General features: G+C 33.8%; 1 protein-coding gene across 6 annotated transcripts in view; it reads left to right on the top strand.

Annotated features, from left to right (window-relative positions):
* Nucleotides 1-25,095, top strand: part of ERBB4 (erb-b2 receptor tyrosine kinase 4) — a 1,154,402-nt gene that overhangs the window by 907,493 nt on the left and 221,814 nt on the right. The window lies entirely within an intron of this gene.

Here is a 25,095-nt window from a genome sequence, read left to right as displayed (position 1 = left end):
ATGAGACCTGACACTTATTCCATAATGCCGTTACCCCCAGACTTACCTATCAAGGATGGAAATAAGAATCAAAATTTCATGAACACTCAGCAATAAAATAACAGATAATATAGTGCTGGGTTTTATCAGGCTTTTCATTTAGATTTTCCTCCCTAATTCATACTGTAGAATGTGTGGGATGGGGCAAAGTTGATTGAGAATAGAAATGAGTTCAGATGGTAGAGCATGAATCCTAGACTATATATATATATATATATATATATATATATATATATATAGTCACTTTGTTCTGTTTGATAAGGTGAAAAGTGATTTCTGCTAAAAAAATTTCCCACTGTTGATACAATCAAACATACCATATTTTATTTGTTTTTGAAAGAATAAAAAAAAAAACACATTCTTATATATATAAAACCAGCCAGTAAATATCTGTTAGGTTTACTCCATGTTAGGAACTGAGGAAAGAATGGAGAGAAAATTAACATAATCCCTAATACTGTAAAATTTACAATAGAGTGGAAGAGAAAATACAGTTTATAATTATATATTTGCATGATTATTTACTATGAAGAATACTGTAAATAGATTCATTGGTGTGGTTGTGGTAAGGAGTATAAAAATATAAACAGTGATACCTGGGTTTTTGACCTAAGTAACTGGATGAAAGGTGATATCATAAACTAAAATGAAGACTCAGAAAAAGTAGAACCAATTTTCTTTTGGGGGGGGAAATGAAAAGTCATGTTGGGGCTGTGATAAGCTTGAGATGTTTATTTGATATCTGAGTGAAAATTTTGCATGAGCAGATAATTATAACACTCTGCAGCTCAAGATTGGGGACTGAATTGTCGGTCATATTTATATCCATAACACTGGATGAAATTCCACAAGCAGAAAGTGGAGATGGATAAGAAAACTGAGCAATGAACTTTAGGCTACTCCATTATTTAAAGGGAAGAAGAGAGGAGAATATAATATAATTGCAAAGGAGATTGAAACAGAGGGATTAGGGGTAGGAGGAAAGCCAGGAAAAAAAAAATGCCTGAAGCCAAGTGAACAAAATGTGCCTAGACAGAGGGGAGTGAAATGCTACAATGGAAGGAGATGATGAAATAAAGAGAAAAGAGTTTTTGGGTTGTTTTGCCTTAGCTGGGAAACATTGTAACATATTTATAAACTGATGAGAATGGGGGCGCCTTGGTGGCTCAGTGGGTTAGGCGACCGACTTTGGCTCGGGTCATGATCTCACAGTTTGTGAGTTCGAGCCCCACGTCAGGTTCTGTGCTGACAGCTCAGACCCTGGAGCCTGCTTCGGATTCTGTGTCTCCTCTCTCTGCCCCTTCCCTGCTCACGCTCTGTGTCTCTCTATCTCTCAATAATAAATAAATGTTAAAAAATAAATAAATAAACTGATGAGAATGATTCAAAAGAAAGAAGAGAATTATGTTCCAGAAAATAATGAACAACTTCAGGCAAAATTTTCTTTAGTTATCAGAAGAGATGGAATTCAGTACTAAAGTGGTCATAGACAGAAGTAGAGATTGTGCGACCATTTTAACTGGAAGGGATTCAGAGTGTCTAGGTAAATATGCAGGTAGATAGTGGATTTGATGGTGAAGAAGATGAGGCAATGCACAATGTCTCCTCTTTTTAAACGAAATGTAAGATTATGTCATCATCTTAGACGAGAGTATGGGAGGCAATATTGGGAATTTTAGGAAAGACAAGATTTGATAGTCTACCAAAAGTAGAAGTACATCATCCTAGAAGTATAGTAATGCTGGGAGTGCTGATGGTCCACTTGAGATTTCTGGTTATAGATTACAGTGATTCCAGTTAGCATTGTTATGTTTTTTTTTTTTTTTAATTTTTTTTTTTAACGTTTATTTATTTTTTTGGGACAGAGAGAGACAGAGCATGAACGGGGGAGGGGCAGAGAGAGAGGGAGACACAGAATCGGAAACAGGCTCCAGGCTCTGAGCCATCAGCCCAGAGCCCGACGCGGGGCTCGAACTCACGGACCGCGAGATCGTGACCTGGCTGAAGTCGGACGCTTAACCGACTGCGCCACCCAGGCGCCCCTAGCATTGTTATGTTTAATTCAGCTATGGTATGATTGTTCCAATTTAAGCATGGGTACTTGGAAATTGGGTTTACCCAGGATTGAAGTTTTGCCAGGTGAGTACTTAAGACAGAAAGTAGAGACCAGTGTGTTAAGGATATATGAAGATAAATGACAACAGCAAAAGGTAACAAAAACTGAGTTGCATAATGAGAGAAATTGGTTTATAAGGGAGATTGATGTACAATGAAAACACGGTAGGGTCAATGGCTGTAGTTCCCAGCATTATCGTGCATTGTTGATGTAGGGATACCAGTGTAGGCATACGGAAAAGAGAGAAGCTGAAAATGTGCAAGTAGAATACTTGAAATAAGGATTCTGGAGGTGGTACAGTTATTGATATATATATATATGTGTGTGTGTATATATATATATACATATATATGTATATATGTATACATGTATGCATACATACATATATGTATACATATATATGTATATATATGTATATGTATATATATGTGTGTGTGTATATATATAGCTAGTACAATGAATGGGAATGGGTGGTTGAGACTATTGGCAGTGAATAAGCAGGGAATTGGGAAACCAGGAAGCTGGATAAAGAAGGAGAGAAGTGGGAAGTTTCAACAAATATTTAGAGTTTAAAATTAATTACTGGGCCTGGTGATTAAATGGATATGAAGTAATTAAGGGAAGACATTATTATTAATTATTCTGGCTTGCAAACTAAAATGAATGTTGAGGTGGCACAAGTGGAAGGGTACTAAACTCAACATGAATTTGTTTTTGGTTTTGCTAAATTTGGGGTGATTTTTACAGATCCAAGCGATGCTAAATGGGAAATTTTAACATAGAGATATGGAAGCCTCTCCATATGTAGACGTAGAGTCAACGTGAATTAAAATTGTGGAAATTTAGTCAAGTGTTGATATCTCATGGGAAATTTACATGTGAAGGAAAGGAGAGAGGGAAATAGAGAGGGAATATTATTAAGAGAAAAAATAGTTTGAAGATGGATGAAATTTGAGTCTGTTTGGGAAGGCCCTGTAGAGAGTGAAAGGCTAGAGATACAGGAGAGAGAAGAGATCATCAATCATAGCATTTTCCTGAAGAAGCTAGCATTAGGCACAAAGGAAATGTGAAAGGACTACACTTGGAGATCAAAACCCTGCAACCATTAGGAGAGAATAAATACAGGATGGAGAAGGATGCAGATAGATGGGCAAAGGCTGAGGGAGTTTCCCTTCAGTATTCTCTATGAAGCTATAAATCCATCTTGCCAAAAAAGAAGATAGTGTTTAGTGTGTGTGCATGTGTAAAGGGTTGGGATATTAGTTTCAAATAGAAGCTGTGCTAATTTTTGCATTCAGAATATCCTGATACTAATCCTCAAGTCATCAATAATTTGCAATGTGTTGCTTTACATGTATTCAACTGAAGGTCACCCTCTTTTATTTTTGCATGGAAAATAACAGGTTGTGGTTTGCTATCAGAGACTCTAGACTCATTAAATTAGAAGACTGTTAAATATTTAATCAGAATCTAACAGCATCCTGTATGTGTTCTGAGAAATTAAAAGATTTCAATATCTGTAGTGATAATTTCAATATGCTGATATATAACAATTACTCCAAATTACATCATTACAACAAACATCATCAATTTTGTATGTGTGTGTGCAATCGTGCAGGTACAGAACATTAATATATCAGGAAATTATATGGAAATGTTTTTCCTATTTCATGCTTTTGAAATGCTCTTAAGTAAGGAATTATGATAAATAGTCTCTTACAAATAAAATATCTGTGAGTCTGGTTGTTCTGATGTAATTAAATCTGTCCTCAAGCAGTGATTCTTGTTTTAGCCATGTGAACTATATGCCTGTTTCAAATCTAAAGCAAGTAAAGGTAGAATTCACCATCCTATTTGTTAAAACTCACCAGCTATAATTCAGTTTTTTTCCCTTTTTTCTTCTTCCTGTTTTTCTTTAATATTAATTATTGTCTTCGCTGTATTTTAAAATACAATTTAAAATTACAAAAAAAAAACATTCCCCGTGTTTAAATATAGATGTATGTGTGTATATATGTATGTTTATTCTTCCACGTCTTTATCCATGTACTAATACCTATTTACAGTAATAAAGGTTTTGTATGGCAACAGAATCCACACATTGCTCATAAGGTTACTCAACTCCCTTAGTGATATATTCTAGACAGCTTTCTACATCAAGAGCTATAACTCCTTTTAATGGTTGCATTATTTTCCTTAGCATTGATTTACTACTGATCCTGTATTTAAAGATAAGCAATTCCTAATTTTATGATTTTTACAAATTAGAAAATAGGATGTATGTGTGTTATGTAAAGTATATTTAGAGAGATGTCAACTAAAGTACATGGGACTATTCAATTTTATCGTTCAAATTTGCTAAACATGGTTCAAAAAGCCAGATAAGCAACACATTAAAAATTATGGAACTAAACATTTGAGTTAGAAAACATTTGAATTACAGTCTCATTTTAATTATATATATATATATATATATATATACACATATACACATATACATATACACATATACATACACATATACACATATATAATTTATAGCAAAGCATTTTTTAAAGTTTATTTGTTTTGAAAGAGACAGAAACAGCACAAGGGGGGGAGGGGCAGAGAGAGGGAGAGAGAGAGAATCTTAACCAGGCTCTGCACTGTCAGCCCAGAGCCTGATGTGGGGCTAAAACTCAGGAAACCAAGAGTCGGAAGCTTAACCAACTGAGTCACACAGAGGCCCCTATAGCAAATCATTTTTATGTTTATCTAAAATCAGTTGAGTTCCATTAGAGCGTGGCTGAAAGTCTTTGACCAAAAGTTGCCAAGAAATTAATGATTTAGAAATTTCTTCTAATAAGTTTATTGTTTTCTTTTTTTTTTAATTTTTTTTTAATGTTCATTTATTTTTGAGAGGGAGAGAGACAGAGCACGAGCAGAGGAAGGCAAAGAGAGGGAGACACAGAATCCGAAACAGACTCCAGGCTCCAAGCAGTCAGCTCAGAGCTAGGCACGGGGCTCGAACTCACCAACCATGAGATCATGACCTGAGCCAAAGTCAGATGCTCAGTCAGACACTGAGTGATGCAGGCACCCCATCTTTCTTTCTTTTTAATGTTTATTTACTTTTGAGAGAGAGTGCGCATACAAGCATGGGAGGGGCAGAGAGTGAGGGAGACAGGATCTGAAGAGGGCTCTATGCTGACAGCAGAGAGCCTGATGTGGGGCTCGAACTCATTAACCCATGAGATAATGACTTGAGCACCACCCAGGTGCTCCACATTTGTTTTCTTTATGGTGCCATCAATCATGTTCTAGAGAGGACTTACTTAATAGATAAGGAAGTTTAACCTTTTTTAAAAGTTTGTTGATTTCCTAATTGATTGTAGGTAATCCCAGATGTTCAGATATACATGAATAGATCTTTAATATTTTAGCAATTTAACAGGTTTGAAATAATAAATAAATAAAACATTAACAAAAACTATGACTTAGTAAGTCATAGTAATGCTTAAACTTTTTAAAAAATACTAAGACTATATTGCTTCAAAGGGCTTCTCTTTTTTTTTTTCTCTGCCTTTCTCCCTCTCTTGTGCTCTTGCTCTCCTTATTTACTATCATTACTTGATATAATGAATAACTGGCATGAATTTTACAAGTTCGTGCCTGTTGTATACCATCTTAAAATTACAGTTGTGTTCTTTAGATCGTTTTGTTTGTTTTGACTAGTTTGTCAGTCGCTAAAGTACTACTGTATTCAGTAATCCCAAAATGTACTCAAGAGGAGATGATAGTGTTTTCCAATAATCAACTCACTGTCAGAGAATGAAGTTAGGGACTATTTACTGCTATCTCTTGTTCTTTCTACTTGCCCTAAGAAAAACTGAAAATTTGCATGAACGTGGATGGTATGATTATAAGTAAAGTTAAGCCATTTGCTTGGGTAGTATCTCAGATGGAAACATAAAGATATTTAGTCTGAAAAAGGAAAAGACCAAGAAGAAAGTTAATAGAAATGCATCGGTCAGGAAATTTAAAATTGATATGTCTAATCCATACTACTTTTAGATTATTTCCATAATGACCATATGCAAAATAAAGAGATTTTGATATATCCTCTCCTGGCTGTCCAAAGAAATACATAGCATCAAATATGACCTACTGTTAATAGTATACATAATTTCAATAACAGCAATATGTTTAAAATGTGTTTAAACACATTTAAAAAATTAATATTCTGGCTAGGAAGAGAATCTGGTTCATGTAGATGTGTTTGTTTGCCACAGTCGTAGTGATTTCTTTTACATGTTAAAGAAATTGCAGGCAAAGTGTAAGTGTAAGATTTTTTTGCTATTATATTATTTCATTATTGTCTGAAATATATATATATATGTGTATATATATATATACACATATATATATATATATACACACACACACACGCACATATATATGGGCTCTAAATCTGTATTCAGAACATCTGCAAGTTTATAACATCTCCACAATGGCTTTAGGAAAAAAATGGGTTTCCCCATAATTAGAAATGTGTTCTAATTAAGGATTGGGCATTTATATAAGTTTACAAAGGAGTTATATTGCTAAACATTGTTATTAGATGCTTTAAAATGCATTTCTGTGAACTCAGTCACAACAAAACTCCCCTTAGAATAGAAGAGTGGTTCATTCTATGCTAAAAACATTAAAGTGGGGTGCAATGACCAAACATTTTTGCAAAGGATTTGTCTTTTCTCCAAGTCCCCTGTGTAGTATTTTTAAAGAGATAGGAACAGTCCCACCCTCTCATTTCTCCCCCTTGGATTACTTCCAATGTACTATGGACCCAGAAATTAGAAAAATTAGATATTAGAGTTTTCCCAAGTTAAATGCTAATGAAAAAATGTATTTTCTTCATGTACTCTTTATTAATCTTCCCATATATTTACTTGAGATTTATATGTAAGTTGGAAAAACATTTTACTACTTTTGAACTTTATCATTACTTAAAAATAGGACAGTGATCGTGCTGTGCTCTTTATTACAACACAGTTCAGAAACTACATTCTTGAGGAAGCTTTACAAGCTTCTACTTAGTGTTTACTTGTATAAGTATAGGACATTTCGCATCCCCCTAAAAGTGTCAGTCAAGACTGATGTAGGTACAGCATAATGAATAAGTAGGAAGCTAGGTTAATTAAGCAGACATATTAGAAACAAGGGTTATTAACTGTTATTTGGAAAGGAAAGGACATTTGTTTCATCTTTTGTTTTTAAAAATTTGATATCTTGAGGGGCGCACCTGGGTGGCTCAGTCGGTTAAGCGTCCGACTTCGGTTCAGGTCACGATCTCATGGTTTTTGAGTTCGAGCTCCGCTTCGGGCTCTGTGCTGACAGCTCAGAGCCTAGAACCTGCTTCAGATTCTGTGTCTCCCTCTCTCTCTGCCCCTCCCCTGCTCACACTCTTTCTCTCTCTGTCTCTCAATAATAAATAAATGTTAATTTTTGTTTAATTTGGTTATCTTGGGATAATGTTTTTAACAGTTCACTGCAAGAAAAGAAGGAAAACTTGGAATATCTGGGCATAGTTCCTTTTTTGTTTAGGACCTTACTTGACTACAAGTAAAATAAAGCCTGACAATAGTGGTTTCAACACTATTCTTTAAATTATTCTGATATTCTTTAAAATACAGAAGTCTTAAAAATAATAATAATAGCAAAACTAAAATAAGTAAGAATAAATAAAACAGAAGCCTAGAAGTGAGGGGGGTGTCGTCATTGACCTACATGGATCAGTAACATGAGGGCTATAGTCAATGTCATGTTCTTATCTTTCTGTTTTGGTAGCAAGATAGCAAGATAAACACTATATTCACAGACAGAAGTGGAGGGACAGGTTCCATCAATTGTACCTGTTCTATCTCAGAGTTCTGTTAGCTGACTTCTGCTTTCCTTCCATTGAAGAGAAATTAGTTATATATTCACAACAAGATGCAGTGAGAATACGGAAGTTATGTAGCTTTTTAAAAATCACTAGATTAGGGGCGCCTGGGTGGCTTGGTCGGTTAAGCGTCCGACTTCGGCTCAGGTCATGATCTCACTGTCCGTGAATTCGAGCTCCACGTTGGGCTCTGTGCTGACAGCTCAGAGCCTGGAGCCTGTTTCAGATTCTGTGTCTCCCTCTCTCTCTGCTCCTCCCCTGTTCATGCTCTGTCTCTCTCTGTCTCGAAAATAAATAAACATTAAAAATTTTTTTTTTTAAAATCACTAGATTAGAAGGTGCTGGGGAGCAGGGGGTTAGGAATGACAGTTGGATTAGTCAACCAGGGGCTTTGATGCAGAGTGGTGAGGGGTGCAACAAGCAAATAAGAATAACAACTGATCTGAGGATTCATTTTTACCATTTTTTTGGAGAAAATGCCATTTTGCGAACAACTTTGAAATCAGGAATAAGCAAATATTAAACATGTATCTGCTTCAATCAGAGGAGCATTAAATAAATAACTCTTCCCATTTTCTTTTCATTAGAAATCTTTTAGAATTGTGTTTTTTTAAGCTTAAAAATATATAGGAAGCTCTGAAACTGTTGAAAATGTATGTTCTTTTAAAGAGTTGATTTAACATAAAAAGTATGTAAATATATAAGTAAGCTATTCATTTAATTATGTATTTTTGTAATAATCATTTATTCAGTGCTTCTTTTAAATTTTTTTTTTTAACGTTTTATTTATATTTTTGGGACAGAGAGAGACAGAGCATGAACGGGCGAGGGGCAGAGAGAGAGGGAGACACAGAATCAGAAACAGGCTCCAGGCTCTGAGCCATCAGCCCAGAGCCCGACGCGGGGCTCGAACTCACGGACCGCGAGATCGTGACCTGGCTGAAGTCGGACGCTTAACCGACTGCGCCACCCAGGCGCCCCTCAGTGCTTCTTTTTAAGACACAATAAACTAGTCCCCAAAGAAATATAAAGATGTCTGTGACATAATTTCAGCACTTAAAAAACTTATATTTGTACTGTTAAAAATAGAAATGTCATTATTTTACCTTTAAGCTCTGAATATATGCACATAGCTATTTCCCTTCCTAAAGTTATTTGAAAGTTATACATTGCTCATGCTAATAAAACCCTCAAAAGGACAACTTAATTCTAGAACTCCTAAATAAAGTAAATTATACTAGAAATCAGTATATGCTATGGGATATGTTAGCAGTAAATGTTACAGATTAAAAATAAATGAATATTTGTCCTCAAAACGATAGATTATATTTAAGGAAAGAAGAAAAGAGTAGTAAATGAGCAAGAATCTAATTATGTGTTTGTAAATTTTTTGCCAGCTTTAATATGTGGAATGTGGAGGAAAATAGAAAGATAAAATTACCATTTGCCAAAATAGAGAATCGGGGAGAAGTAGGAAATGCTTTTTTGGGGGAAAGGGGTGTTGGAATGAAGTTTATTTCGGAGTGGCTAAAGCTGAGAAATTAAATATCTAAGTGGCATTGGCAAGTAGGCAATTGAATGCACAATTGATCCTTGAACAACATGAGTTTGCACTGTGCAAGTCTACTTATATGTGGATATTTTTGTATAGTAGAGTACTATAAATGTATTCTCTCTTCCTTATGTTTTTTTTAAACAATTTTCTTCAGCTTACTGTATAAGAATATGGTATATAATACATAACACAAAAATATGTGTTAATTGACTGTTTATGTTGGTATGGCTTCTGGTCATATTAGGAAGGAAGATATTAGTAGTCAAGTTTTTGGGGAGTCAAGTTATACATGGATGTTTGACAGTGCAGAGGAAGTGAGCATTCCAACCCCTGCATTGTCCAAAGGTCAACTGTACATGAATTCAAAGGAGGGGTCTAGACTGAAGATATAAAATTGCGTATCATTACATAAATAGATAGGTGATATCACTATGAAGTAAATGTGTAAGTGGAGAAGAGAAGAAACCCAATATTTAAGTCCTGGGACCCTTCCACATTTAGAGGTCAGAGAGGTAAGGACGAAGAAGCAAAAGGGACTGGAAAGGACTGGCCAGACAGATCAAGAGAAACTAGAGAAAAGTGGTGTGATGGAATTCAAGTGTTTTAAGAAAGGGGACATGATCACTCATATGAAACGTTATTAAGTGATTGCTTAAGATTAGGTCTAAGAAATGACTCTGATTTAACAATAAGGAAACCATTGGTAACTTTGACAAGAGCTGATTACATGGAGAGGTAGAGAATAAAAATGTAATGGCAATTAGTTCAAGAATCAAGAGATTGTAAGTGAAATGTACGATTACAGATAATTATTTAGGAGATAAATGCAAAAAACATTTTGCTATTTTCACAATTGTCCCAAATACTAAAAAGTCTCATCAAATACTAAAAAATTTCATCAAGTGGAGCAATTGCATTTGTCTTAAATATACTATCACCTAAATATCTCATTTGCAGTTTGATTAATTTAATGATGACTGTTGAGAATTTTTTAGGGAATGTTATTAAAAGGTGTAGAGCAATAAAAAAAAGGTAGAAATAATGGTTACTAACCTTATGGGGCTTATAATTTACCTAGAAATAAAAATAATCCAAGAGGAATAATTATAAATAATGAAATCACATTTAGTCTGGGAATGTACAAATGAGACACAGAGTGCTAAGGAGAAATACTCTTGTAAATATAACAGCAAAATTGAATGAATTGTGTCACAGACATGGCAATAAGATTGAAGCCTTTTATTAGCACTTAGTACTTTATATCTGAAACATAAGGTTGTTATGGACATTACCAAATCTTAAAAATTATGAACTGGCCTCTTTCAGAATAGTTATATTTAACTATACTTTTCAATTAAATAACTTTCTTTAAGTTTTAATTTTTAATGCCAAACTTTAAATTCTCTAAAAAGGAATGCCAGTAAGGCTCAAAATTAACAAAGGTGTCCATATAGGCTTACAAAGGCATCTGACTCCATCCAGCCTGTGTTACCCAAGGCAAAGGTGTTCATATTCAACAGTATGAACAGGATTTCAATGCATTAGTTTGTAAACAATGTTTTTATTTTATTTTTTTTAATGTTTGCTTATTTTTGACAGGGAGAGAGAGACAGAGCATGAGCAGGGGGAGGGCAGAGAGAGAGGGAAACACAGAATCTGAAGCAGGCTCCACTCTCTGAGCTGTCAGCACAGAGCCCCATGTGGGGCTTGAACCCACAAACCATGATATCATGCTCTGAGCCCAAGTTGGATGCCTAACGACTGAGCCACCCGGGCACCCCTAAACAATTTTTTAATATTTATTTATTTTTCAGAGAGAGAGGCAAAGTGCGAGTCGGGAAGGGTTAGAGAGAGGGAGACACAGAATTCAAAGCCTCCAGGCTTTGAGCTGTCAGCACAGAGCCCGACGCGAGGCTCTGACCCAAAGACCGCGAGATCATGATCTGAGTTGAAGTCGGACACTCAACCGACTGAGCCACGCAGGCGCCCCTTAAATGCATTAAATATTTTAAAACTGTGTTTTTCCTACAAATGATTGGTCTCAAAAGGTTAGTAAAAATATATGAACAAAACTAGGTTGAAACAGCAGAATCTACCTTAATGAGAGAAATCAATGTTAAATAACAGTCTCTCAGAAAAAAAAGGAAAAAAGAAAAGAAAAAATTCTCTTGAATCATGCATGTTATCCTTTGCATGTTTAGTATTCCCAGAGAAAAAATAAATTATTGGAAAAATCCAAAGAAAAAGACATTATGGTATCTGTGACTGTCTTTAATTAAAAAGGTAAAGATATTAATAAAATCAACACAGATATCTATCTTGAAATTAGAGGAGAAATAAGTGGATACAGAAAATTTTTTTTAAGTTTATTTATTTATTTGAGGAGAGAGAGCCCAGGTAAGGGAGGGGCAGAAAGAGAGGGGGAGAGAGAATCCCAAGCAGGCTCCAAACTGACAGCACAGAACCCGATGCATGGCTCAATCTCACCAACTGTGAGATATGTCCTGAGCCGAAATCAAGAGTTGGATGTTCATCCGAATGAGCCACCTAGTGTCCCAGATACAGAAATGTATACCCTTCAGCACCTCAAATCCATAGATCCAGAAGAACTCAATACTACTCCCTTCCAAATGTTGTCTTTCTCCTGATTTTCTCGTGTCTGTAAATGGCATCATCAGCCTACTCACTTAAGGGTGGGACTCCTCCTTTGTGTCTTATCATTGTTGAGTTTGTACTTTTTATAATATCTACTGCTGTGATACTTTTCTGTCTTGTCCTCTATACTTCCCTACTCTGCCCCTCATTGCCACTAATGAGAACTATTAAAATAGTCACCTAACTAGTCTTGAAAACATCTTCTTTTTCACTCTTATCTACCTTTCAACCTGTTGCCAGAACAATCTCTGTAACCTATTTTGTGTGGGTGATCTTACGTTTATGTTTCAAGTATGTGAAATTTTAAAATACTACCTTTTATAAATCTATTACTCCTTATTTAAAAGGAGAAAACTGTAAACTATTCTTTCTAAACATTTAACATTTTTGAGATAGAATTGATATAAAGCATTATTTAGTTTCCAGTGTACAACATAATGATTTGATATTTATATTACTGCAAAATGATCACTGCTATAGTCTAGTTAATATCAGTCACCATATATAGTTACCAAATTGTCTCTTATGATGAAATCTTTTAAGATTTACTCTTTTAACAGCTTTCAAATATGCAACACAGTATTATTAACTGTAGTCATCATGCTGTGCATTACATCCCCATATCTATATATTTTATAACTGTAAGTTTATACCTTTGACTCCTAACCCTTTACCCATTTTGCTTCCCCCAACCTTCTGCCCCTGGTAATTATCAATCTGTTTTCTATATCTGTAAGCTTGTTTTGTGTTGTTTGTTTGTTTTAGTTTTAGAATCAACATGTAAATGGATTATGTGGTATTTGTCTTTCTCTGTCTTAGTTCACTCTGTGTAATTCTTTCAAGGTCCATCCAGTTGTTGTAAATGGCAAGATTTAATCCTTTTTATAGCTGAATAATATTCCATTATATATATATATATGTATATATATATATATATATATATATATATATATATATATATACACACACCACATCTTCTATATCCATTCATCTGTTGATGGACACTTACAATGTTTCTGTATCTTGGATACTGTAAGTAATGCTGCAATAAACCTGGGGGTGCATATATATTTTTGATTTTTTTTTTCATTTTTGGGGGATAAATATCCAGAAGTGAAATTGCTTTATTATTTCTTGTCTTTTTGATAATTGTCATTCTAACTGGTGTCACATGATATCTCATTGTGGTTTTAATTGGCATTTCCCTGAAGATTAATGATGTTGAACATCTTTTCATGTTCCTATTGGCCTCCTCTGTATCTTTTCTTAGAAAAAAGTCTATTTAAATTCTCTGCCCCCCCCCTTTTTTTTTAACAGGAGCACTTTATTTACTTTTTAGAAGTAAGGAAGTGTTTTTGTTGTTGTTGTTTTTCTTTTTTTTCTTTTTGTTTTCTTTTTGAGAGAGAGAGAGAGACTGAACACACAAGTGGGGGAGGCACAGAAGGAAAAGGAGAGAGAGAATCTTAAGCAGACTCCATGCCCAGCACAGAGCCTGATATGGGGCTCAATCTCAACATGAGATCATGACCTGAGCGAAAATCAAGAGTTGTATGCCTAACCAACTGAGCCACTCAGACGCCCCTCTCTGCCTGTTTTTTAATTGTTTTTTTTTTTTGCACTGAGTTGTATTAATTCTTCATTTATTTTACTTTATTTTATTGTATTTTATTTATTTTTTTAACCAAAATAATGTTTTACTATCCATTTACTTCCAAATCTTTTATGCAAGTTTCAACAGATTACCAATGATAGTGATTCATTTTATTAATGAGAAAAGTAGTTCTCATTCTTTTGATTAAAATGATAAAGGTTAATATTAGGTAACAAAATAATCATAGGAAATTGAGAATGCCATCTTGCACTTAATAGAAAAATTCTGAGTAGCAAGGAGCAAGATAATCAGGCACTAAAGTAATTTTTTTTTAGTTTTTATATTTTAAATTTTTATTTTAAATTAAATTTTTAAATTTTTAAATTTAAATTTTAATTTTTTAATTTTAATTTTTTAATTTTTAATTTAATTTATTTTTTTTTAGTTTACATCCAATTTTGTTAGTGTATAGTGCAACAATGATTTCAGTAGTAGATTCTAAATGCCTCTTACCCATTTAGCCCATCCCCCCTCCCACAACCCCTCCAGTAACCCTGTTTGTTCTCCATATTTAAGAATCTCTTATGTTTTTGTCCCCCTCCCTGTTTTTATATTATTTTTTCTTCCCTTCTCTTATGTTAATCTGTTTTGTATCTAAAGTCCTCATATGAGTGAAGTCATATCATATTTGTCTTTCTCTGACTAATTTCGCTTAGCTTAATACTCTCTAGTTCCATCCACGTAGCTGCATTTTCTTCATATATTTTAGATTGTAACTCATTATTGGCTATGATTTGTAAATATTTTCTCTTATTCAGTAAGTTGCCTTTTCATTTTTTCCCCTGTGGTTTCCTTTGCTGTGTAGAAGCTTTTAAGTTTGATTTAGACCCATTGCTGATTTTTGCTTTTGTTGCATTTGTTGTTGGGGTCAAATCCAAAATATCACTGTCAAGACCCAAGTCAAGGAGTTGACACCTGTTTTTGTTTTGTTTAGTTTTCTAGGAGTTTTGTGGTTTCAGGTCTCTTACATTCAAGTTTCTATTCTATTTAGAATTATTTTTTGTATATGATGTAAGAAAGTGGTCCAGTTTCATTCTTTTGCATGTGGTTGTCCTGTTTTCCCTACATTATTTATTGATGAGACTGCCCTTTCCCCTTTTATATTCTTAGCTCCTTTGTTATAAATTAATGGACCATATATGCATGGGTTTATTTCTGAAAACCTATTCTGTTCCATTGATGTAATAAACTCATATAATCATTTGTTAATGGAAACAGACAAAGCTTTGGAGCAAAACATGCCAAGATTCAAATCCTGATTATCCACTTAGAATGTTTTTGACCTTAGGCAAGTTATGTAACCTACCTCAGATTCATCACACACAATCCATTATGTTGGAAGAACTATTTGACATAACACACATAAAACACCTAGTAAAAGTATCTTTGTTCTTTAATTATGCAGGAAATGTTCAATGACCCTACATGGATGTCCCAAATTCTGACATCTTCCTCAGGACTGTACCTGTTTCTTAAATTCTCGGTGCCCCGCCCCCCCCCCCCCCCCCATCTCACTCCATCCAAATGTCAAGAATTTTTCAAGGCTGCCAACTCCTCTGGAATATTTGGAGATCCCCAGAGAGGGAAATAAGGCTGCCAGCAGGGCAAAAAAGGTAGAAAACATTTCGTCTAAATTAAAAGGAGTAATAGGTCTTAAGAAAGACATTTCCTTACCCCGTCCAGTGTTTTATGTAAAAAAAAAAAAAAAAAAAAAAAAAAAAAAGGTTTTTAGTCTAAGTTAAGAATTGGGATGTCTAAAAAATACATGCAAAATATTTTTAAGATGCTTCATGTACAAAATTATATATAAAGAGAACAAGACAAATCATTACTTAAAAAAATGGTTTGTGGGGCACCTGGGTGCCTCAGTTGTTTAAGCGTCTGACTTTGGCTCAGGTCATGATTCATGGCTTTGGGAGTTGAGCCCTGCATTAGGCTCTCTGCTGTCAGCACAAGTCCATTTGGGATCCTCTGCCCCTCTCTCTGCCCCCTCTGCCTCTCTCTCTCTCTCTCTCTCTCTCTCTCTCTGCCCCATTTGTGCTCTGTCTCTCTCAAAATAAACTTTAAAGAAAAAATTGGTCTGTGACTCCTCTGAAAATGGGACTACTTTATTTATTTATTTTTAACATTTATTTATTTTTGAGAGACAGACAGTGCAAACGGAGGAGGGGCAGAGAGCCAGGGAGACAGAATCAGAAGCAGGCTCCAGGCTCTGAGCTGTCAGCACAGAGCCCCACGTGGGACTGGAACTCAGGAACTATGAGATCATGACCTGAGCCCTAGTCAGATGCTTTACCAACTGAGCCACCCAGGCACCCCAGAATGGAACTGTTTCAGTCTGTATTATGTAATTGTGCCCAATAAACCTGACACAAATGTACAGTGTGGTGCTTTGATAGATAAAGATAGATGCAGTTTACTAATAGAGTGTAATCTCTGTTAGCAACACAGGTTATCTGCAGTTACAGAGTCTAGAATGAATGGGGGTTTCGAGGTGAAGAAAAATCTTAACATATGGGAACATAGAATGGTGCCTACCTTCCCCCTCCTTTCCTTTATAGTTGTTTTTATATGCCATTATCTGCTCTGTTATAAAACTAATAAATTCCTTAGCACGTTAAACAATTTTGATAGGAAACATAACTGAAGTTGTAAAAAATCCTCAATTTTTTTAATCCTTTGGCATATTTCTGCTGATTACCATGTCTATGTAATGAATAAGTAATAGGTTAGAGTACTTAGTGGATAACATATTTGGTAATGAAATGTTTACAATATTTTGCTTGTGGCAGTAAACATATTTCTATATTCTATCTATAGATAATCATAAAAGTGCTGTACTAATATAGACATTGGTGATATTGTATAATAGGTAAAAACTATGAAAAAAAAATGTAAGTGCCAAAAATTCACCTAAGCTCTAAAAAGGACCTATTAAAATAAAATTATTTCTAGTATAATTCCCTTTCAACACTTTATTTGTAGAAATCCATAGGTATTTTTCTAATTTACCTCGATAAAGCTGAAATATTATTATATATATCCTCAGAATGATGTCCTTAAGCATGAGAATGTCTGTCCCCAAAATCAAACCAAGTATGCATACTTTCTCAAAAGTTATAACAAGCAAACAATAACCCATAGATAGATATAAACATTGCCAATACAGAGAAGGAAGAAATTATCATGAAACTATTAGATATTTTTCTCAGAGACTAATCCTAGAGATAAAAGAATCCAGGTGATATTTACATATTGCTTTAATGGTGATATATCTACTGAAATACTTTGTAACACCATTTTAGTGAATAATCTGTAACATTCATATATTTTTTTTAATATTGGGAAAAAAGATCTTATCACATGAAGACAAGTCAATTTGCTTAGGAAGAGGGAGAGTATGTTGTGATTCATTTGCTTTAGTACTTACTTTTCTGGTAATATTTAACATAAAAAAGAGGAATCTAGAATCCTAATCAAAGGATAGAGACATACTGTAATACCCTAGGTCTCATCAAGTAAAAACTGTAACTGTCAACTGATGTCTGCCTCAGAGACTGACCCAGATCACTTTTATTTGTTCAGAAAGAAAAGATGTGTCATATTTATAGAGCAGGTGGAATTCTGGGTCACCGTAAGCACAGTTTGCAGGAGAAGAAACAAAACAAGACAAAGCAAAGAACATTAATGTGACTCTCCTTGCCCTAGGCAGTAACACTTAAAATGTCTTCTGGGGAATTTCAATGTTTCCTAGTGTTTCAAGGTCTCTTGTTTCAAGTCTGAACCTCTTTGGGGAAGACTGCACAGAGAGCATCACTGTAGTAGGCACAGACACTACTAGAATGGTAGATACTGCTGGTCTTTGCTTTTCTTAAAGGAAATCCAGGTTTTGTTTTGTGTTTTTTTTGTTTGTTTTTTTTTAAGCCAAGAAATCCTCTTAACTGTTTTCTCAATGAGAAAATAAAATGAATCTAAGTAAAGAATGATATCACTTATAAATTTCAATAAGGACATAAAGTATTTAATAAACAGAAACCACAATGAACATAGCAATGCAGATAAAATGATAGTCCAGTAAAAATTACAATAGTAAGATATAACTAAATATAAAATCAAAGAATCTATTGGAACCCCTAAGTGAATTTATATGCCTTTTCTATTCTCTACTTTCAAAGAGATATTGAAGAAAAAATCTGATGAATTGTATATCTGCCTTAAAAAACAATTCTAATGAATCAGCGTTGGAAAATGAGACAACATAATATAGCTGAAAAATTAATGGACTTCAGAGTCCAATATGTAGAATGTTAGCATTACTATTATGTTTGACCTCATCTAGGTGTCTTAACTTTTCTCAGAGTCTGTTTCTTCATATCTTATATGAAGCTTATAAGATCTACATTGTATAGTTATTATGAAAATATACAATGTATGTAAAAATACATTTTTAATTAAAAATATACAACTATTATTAGAATAAAAATGTTTATAGTCAATTTATTTATTTATTTTTTGAATTTAAGGACCAAATAAGTCTCTGATTTACCTCCATAAACAGGAATGTTTTCTTTATCAGGATAAAATGTCTTTAATATTTCCATTTCTATTAGATTATTTTCCATTGAAACTGAAGTGAATTTTTAGTGACATTCTTTGCACTATAAAACTCATGAATACCTGATGGCAGTCAAATTCCGTGTCCCCCTTATTTGAGCAGAACTTTTACTATGTTTAAACTGTTTACCTAATTAATAAAATATTGAAAATGTTATTTTCAAAGTTGTATTCCTTATCTTAGTTGGCAACTGATTCTAAGAATTTTCTGTCAATAAAGAGTCAACTTTTTTTTTAATTAAGGCATCAACATATTTTTGATCAACTATATTTTTCTTATAGCAAGAGCAAATTAGGAAACATGGAGCACATTGCTGAGGATACATGGTGGACTCACACTTTTGTCTGATGACCACCAGAAGATATGCAGAAGGAAGACAGGAAACAGTTGATCATAGCCAATATTATGTAATTGTATTTTTAAAGAAAATAGCTAAAGCTACCTAATTATATGTTTTAAAGAAAATATAAGGTTATAGAGAATCATAACATCTGACCCTAATTTATGCAGCATCCGTTTAAGTTACATATATGATTACTGCAGGCAAAAATTAGTTTACCTTCCTAAGAAGTAAATCTGTTAATATTAATACTCTCTAGTATGAATGTGTGTAAGTATACACACACACAATGCATACACTCAGACACATTTATATGTGTGTTATATATAAAGACTTGTTAGCTGTTGTATGTAAAGACTTGTCAACTTGAGGTACCCTAATTTCTCTAAATTGGGCTACAGTTAAGATAGATATTGGGTTTATCACTCACACAAGGTTGCTTTTGAGAATCAGTGGGATACTATTGATGTTTACACTGGTACAAAATATGGATTGTCCCGACCAGAGTGAGGCATATGATTCACTAATGCTTAAGGGTATGTTATTTAAATTTTATTTAATTTTTAAATTTCATTTATTTGGCAGGATCTAGAGGCAAAATCATCAGATCTCAGAAATGTAAGAAAGACTATAGAGTTCCCTGCTGTGTCTATTTTTTATTACCATAGGTGAAGAATATATTTATGGGTACTTAAGCTGAGTTATTTGATAGAAGAACTACACTCACAACTAGTTAGAGGCAGACACATAATTAAAACTCAGATTGGTCTGACTGTGAAGCCTCTTTCCAGCACAATATGCCACTCTAAGGAAGAATCATGCAGATTTGAAAGGTAAACAAAAAATAATAATGTTAGAGACACTATTTTACCATGTTATTTAAAATTTATTATACAAAAATGCCTTGTTAAAATTATCTGACTAGCCCGTTGTTTTTTGTTTATTTTTATTTCCTATGTAAATTAAAAAAAAATTCTATTTCGGGGTGCCTGGGTGGCTTGCTCGGTTAAGCGTCCGACTTCGGCTCAGGTCATGATCTCACGGTCCGTGAGTTCGAGCCCCGCATAGAGCTCTGTGCTGACAGCTCAGAGCCTGGAGCCTGTTTCCGATTCTGTGTCTCCCTCTCTCTCTGCCACTCCCCTGTTCATGCTCTGTCTCTCTCTGTCTCAAAAATAAATAAACGTTAAAAAAAATGTAAAAAAAAAATTCTATTTAGCCTTTAGTGCCCATCAATAGTGAATTCACTCTAAGTCTGATCCAATGAATCCTGAGACCCATCTCCAAATTATTTAATTTAATTTAGAAGTTTCTAAAAGTGTACTCGCTGATTTAAAGTCATAATGTTAGTTGCAAATTGTACCATCAGTGTTTGATAGAACTTTGGGTTGTTTCCCTTATCTGTATTGAAAATTATTCTGGATTCAAGAAAAAGAAAAAAGAAACCTATATCATAAAATTGAAATCCTTTTATTTGGTGAAATACCTGTGAAAGAATCTTACAGATTTAGCATTCTTTGCAATGACTACATTAGGCAAAATACCAGTTTAACTAAGTATACAATTTTAAAGAAAAATATTGCTGTATATTTTTAGGAGGATGGCCTGCCCTTGACATTAAATGAAAATGGTATAATAGTTGGAGAGCCATTGAGTTTTAATCATAAATTATATTGACATTAATACATTTTTTTTCTGACTAGATCTGGAAAGAAAGAGATCAATGAAGGAAAAATGTTTGGATGTTTATAAAATCAAATTTCATATATTCTCTCACATTTTGTATACTCCAGTGAGGATTAGCGTGGTTCAAATATAGCAATAAATTATAAGAATGTATCTTATTATGTGAGTAGTATAGTTTGGGGAGGCACTACTCTTTTATAGATAACTATTTAAGACAGGTAATTGCATTCAAGGCAATAGAATATAATACACTATGTTGTCTCTGAAATTCAAAATGAAATTATGAAAGCCAAATTATATGCTTTTAAATAAATAAGCCAAGTTCATTTGTGACTAAAAATCTTTATTATATTAGTTTCTATTAGTAGTGGGGGAATATCTGTTTCATTGTAGTATTTCCGAATCACAGAATAAGGTAAATTATCATTTTATTACATCCTTTTATTTATTTTTTAATTAATTTAACATTTATTTTTGAGAAACAGAGAAGAAAATGAGCAGGAGAGGGTCAGAGAGAGAGGAAGACACAGCAGAATCCAAAGCAGGCTCCAGGTTCTGAGCTGACAGCACAGAGCCCAATGTGGGACTTACTTGCACCCACGGACTGTGAGATCATGACCTGAGCCGAAGTCAGATGCTTAACCGACTGAACCATCCAGGCACCCCTGATTACATTCTCTTAATCTAAGCTTGGAGTTGGCACTTGAAGTGTCCTATGTCTTCTACTTTAAGGGTCCCATACATTTTTAATGTACAGGCAAATGACAACAAACAATACTCATGTTATAGATAACAGATGACAGAAAATTTTAGGTCCCTTGGTGTTTGACCCTTATGATCTCGTTAATAGTGTAATATCTCAGCCTTTTAAGAGGTTGCTCTGACTCACATGTGAAAGGAAATGCTGTCTTTCAGAAATATAGCGTAGTTGGCAATAGCCAGCATTATACCTAGGAGGGATATACAGCAATTTAAGAAAAGCCACTTAAATGGCTATTTCCTCTTTATCCAAAAGGTTCTCATAAAGAGTTGAAGGATTAACTCTTAGGGAAAAAATGGGCATGTATCCTATACCTACAAATATCTGGGTTCATCAAAATTTCATGGAGTAGGAAATGTGTAAATATTAACTTTTCAGATTAGCTTGGTCTGGCAAAACATAATGTTAATTGTACAAAACATAGTGGGAAATGTCTCAGACACATTAAACAATAATGATTAGAAATATGTGCAGAAGTATTTCCATTGTAAAGGTGGACAGGGGATAGCAAAATTAAGTCTTAATTGAAAAAAATACAAAGTAAACAGTAAAGGAAAAAATACGGTCATTGTTATAAAAAACTTTTAGACAATGATTTATTTTTCTGTGTTTTAGTTACATTTAACAAACTTGTATATCCAAAGAAAAATACATTGTATCGAATTTAAAAATGCCCATTAGTAAAAATGCAAAAATAAAAGCACTATAATCATACTATCCAAATACAAGAACTGTTTAGTGTCTTATTGTATATTCTTCTAGAAATTTTTACACACACACACACACACACACACACACACACACACACTTCTCTAATTGAGATTCTACTGTTTGTAACCCACTCTTTTAAATCTATGGCCTATATCTTTACATGGCAGTACATTTTTATCTCATCTGCTACCTAATCAACCCATAATAAAACTTCTCAAGTTGTCTGAAACCTGTCCATACAAATGGTGGCCAAAACTAAGGTTCACTGCAGGATTGCATTTCACATCTTGTTGTTACGACCAGTAAGTCTTTTTAATCAAAACAGTACCTTTTTTTTCCTATTCACTTATTAAAGAAACATGCATGTTGTCTTAAAGAATATTCCCCCTTCTCAGTTTGACCAGTTGCATACTTGTGGTTTATGATTTATTTTTCAAGAGCAACTTCTACTAAAATATGAAGGATTTGGCCACCTAAAATATCCAACAAAACATTTATGTAAGATTTTAAGGTATAGAAACTAGTTCTTCAAGCTTGTACATCTACCATTCCTGCAGAGTTGTAAGAAAGAAAAAAGATAAAGAAAGGCAAATCAACCAAGGAACTTCTTTGGGGAAATATTGAATGTAAATGCTAATGAGAAAAACGTAGAAATTATTGTCTATTGTGTTTTTGGGTGTTTTATGTTTATTGCCATGACCAAGCTAAGTAGTAATGACTCAACAATTGATATCCACCCAAATTAGATGAAAACCATGGAGGCAGAGGTCTCATTTTATTCTATTAAGGGGTTCTTCTTGGGGCACATGAGTGGTTTAGTGGATTAAGCGTCAGCTTTTGGTTTCAGCTGGTGAGATTGAGCTCCGCAGGTTCTGTGCTGACAGCGTGGAGCTTACTTGGGGTTCTCTATCTCACTGTCTCTCTTCCCCTTTCCTGTTTGCACACATTCTCTCTCTCTCAAAATAAATAAATAAATGTAAAAAAGAAGTGATTCTTCTTAAAATGGAAAACAAAATAGAACATCTTTTTTTGTTACAGTGATATTGACATCCATTTTCATAAATTCATGCCACTTATTTTTTGCAGAATAGATAAACAGAAGAAGTTTAGAGTTTTGTTCGAATCTACAACTAACAAAATGTTGGGCACTATTCTCAGTCATACATAAATCCTTTGCAATAAAAATATTGGGCTGAAGGAACAAAAATACAACTCTTTGTGTAGTAATGGCTTTTTCAGGGATATGTGAAACACTTGAGCCAGAAATTATGCCTTGGACTGAAATCTTAAAATGTTTTCTTGAGATACATATTTAACTGCCAGGCTCAAAAATATGATCTTACACATGCCAAAACACATCACAATGATGAGTTTGTGTCCATACTACAGTTTAATTTTCTCAGCATAGATTTTTATATCTTTATAAAATTCCATTTAGGAAAATCTAGTTGAATTATAGCAACATTCCAGTATGCTATAGTACTTTCAGCTGTCAGGAAACAACCTTTAGGATGAAATACTTCTTAAGGTTTTTCTGTAGTTTTATACGGCAATATAACAGTCATAATCTTTAGAAGACATGGCTTCATTTATAGAAGTTACACAGATTTTTTTTAAGAGCTCCTTAAAATTTTAAAATTTTATTTAGGATCATCTGCTATCATTATTTTTGATGTGTCTTTGAACAGAAGTTTATTTTGCAAGAGCAAGTAATTTTTTTTTTCTAAAAGAATGTAGCTGTATAGAGTAAATTCCTGTAAAAATGGGAACATAAGGCATAAAAAACTTTACTATTTAAAGCATGGACATTCAGGGAGTTCTTTTTTACTTTTCTTATCTATCATGTCTTCTTGGTCAAATATGTATTAGGTAACACCTATGTGTTTTACTCTGGGCTATTTACTGTGATGAATGAAATTAATATATCTCAGGGCTATGACCACAGAAAGCTCATAGATACTACTCTAGAACAAGCAGTTAAGATCATAAATATTACTTTTCAAGCAAGGAAAAAATTTAAGTTAGAAAACAATGAGTGATCAGTTTCAAAATTATATCTTAGCTAACAATGTATTAAAGAGACACTTTAAGAAGAAAAATCTCTAGGAGATCGCTTCTAACCCCTTCTAATCTCATCTTACTAGTTATATCTTTTAATGTAATACTTAATGTATAGACTTCTTTTGCAGGTATATGATGCTTAGGCACGCTTTTGATAATAATATTTACTTCTGTCCTACCACAACTCTGAAAACCAATCTGACTCAATTCTTCATTTTTTCCTGCTCTATATCTTATCAAAGTTCCAAGAGTTTGAAACAGCACTTTTGTTAATACATCTCTCTTATCAGTACCATCATGCTCCAGAGGTGTGGGGTTCATATATTTCCAGACCACTCATTTTTGCGTTAGAGCAGTAGTTCTCAAAAGGCGGTGATTTGGGCAGACATTTGACAATATCTAGTGAAATTGTCGACTGAAGGATGGGGGTGCTACTGGCATCTAGTGGATGGGGGACAAGGATGCTGATAAACACCCTAACATGCATGAGACAGTCCCCCATAACAAACAAGTATCCAGCCTAAAATGTCAATAGTGCCACTGTTGAGAAAGTCTACTTTAGAAAAAATTTTGGAAATAATATTATATACCACAACATTATTAAAATATATTTCCATTTATTTATAGATACAAGTACAATTAAAACAATTTAAAATGCTTAAATATCAATATTTTGGCATATGTTCTTCATTCTGTTACTAAGTGTAATATATATATGTATATGTATACACACACACACACTTACATATATATATTCTTTTTTTTTTTTTTTTTTTGGTCAAATGGCATGCTGTGGCTGCTCATCTCCAAAGATTAGTTGTTTGTGCATGGTTTATTTAAAAAAACAAAGCAAAACAAAAAGCAGAAATAGTTTTTGTCATGAGAAAAATTTTGTGACAGCTTTAATGCAATTTTTTGTTTGTTTTTCTTCTAACTGACTAGATCTGTGGTATGTGGATAATGTATCCTACATCCACTCTTTTTCTTCC

The sequence above is a fragment of the Puma concolor genome, chromosome C1 (assembly GCF_028749965.1).
Source record: "Puma concolor isolate L17-30 chromosome C1, mPumCon1.1.hap2, whole genome shotgun sequence".
In the NCBI taxonomy this organism is placed as follows: domain Eukaryota; kingdom Metazoa; phylum Chordata; class Mammalia; order Carnivora; family Felidae; genus Puma; species Puma concolor.
This window is presented reverse-complemented; position numbering and strand designations above follow the sequence as displayed.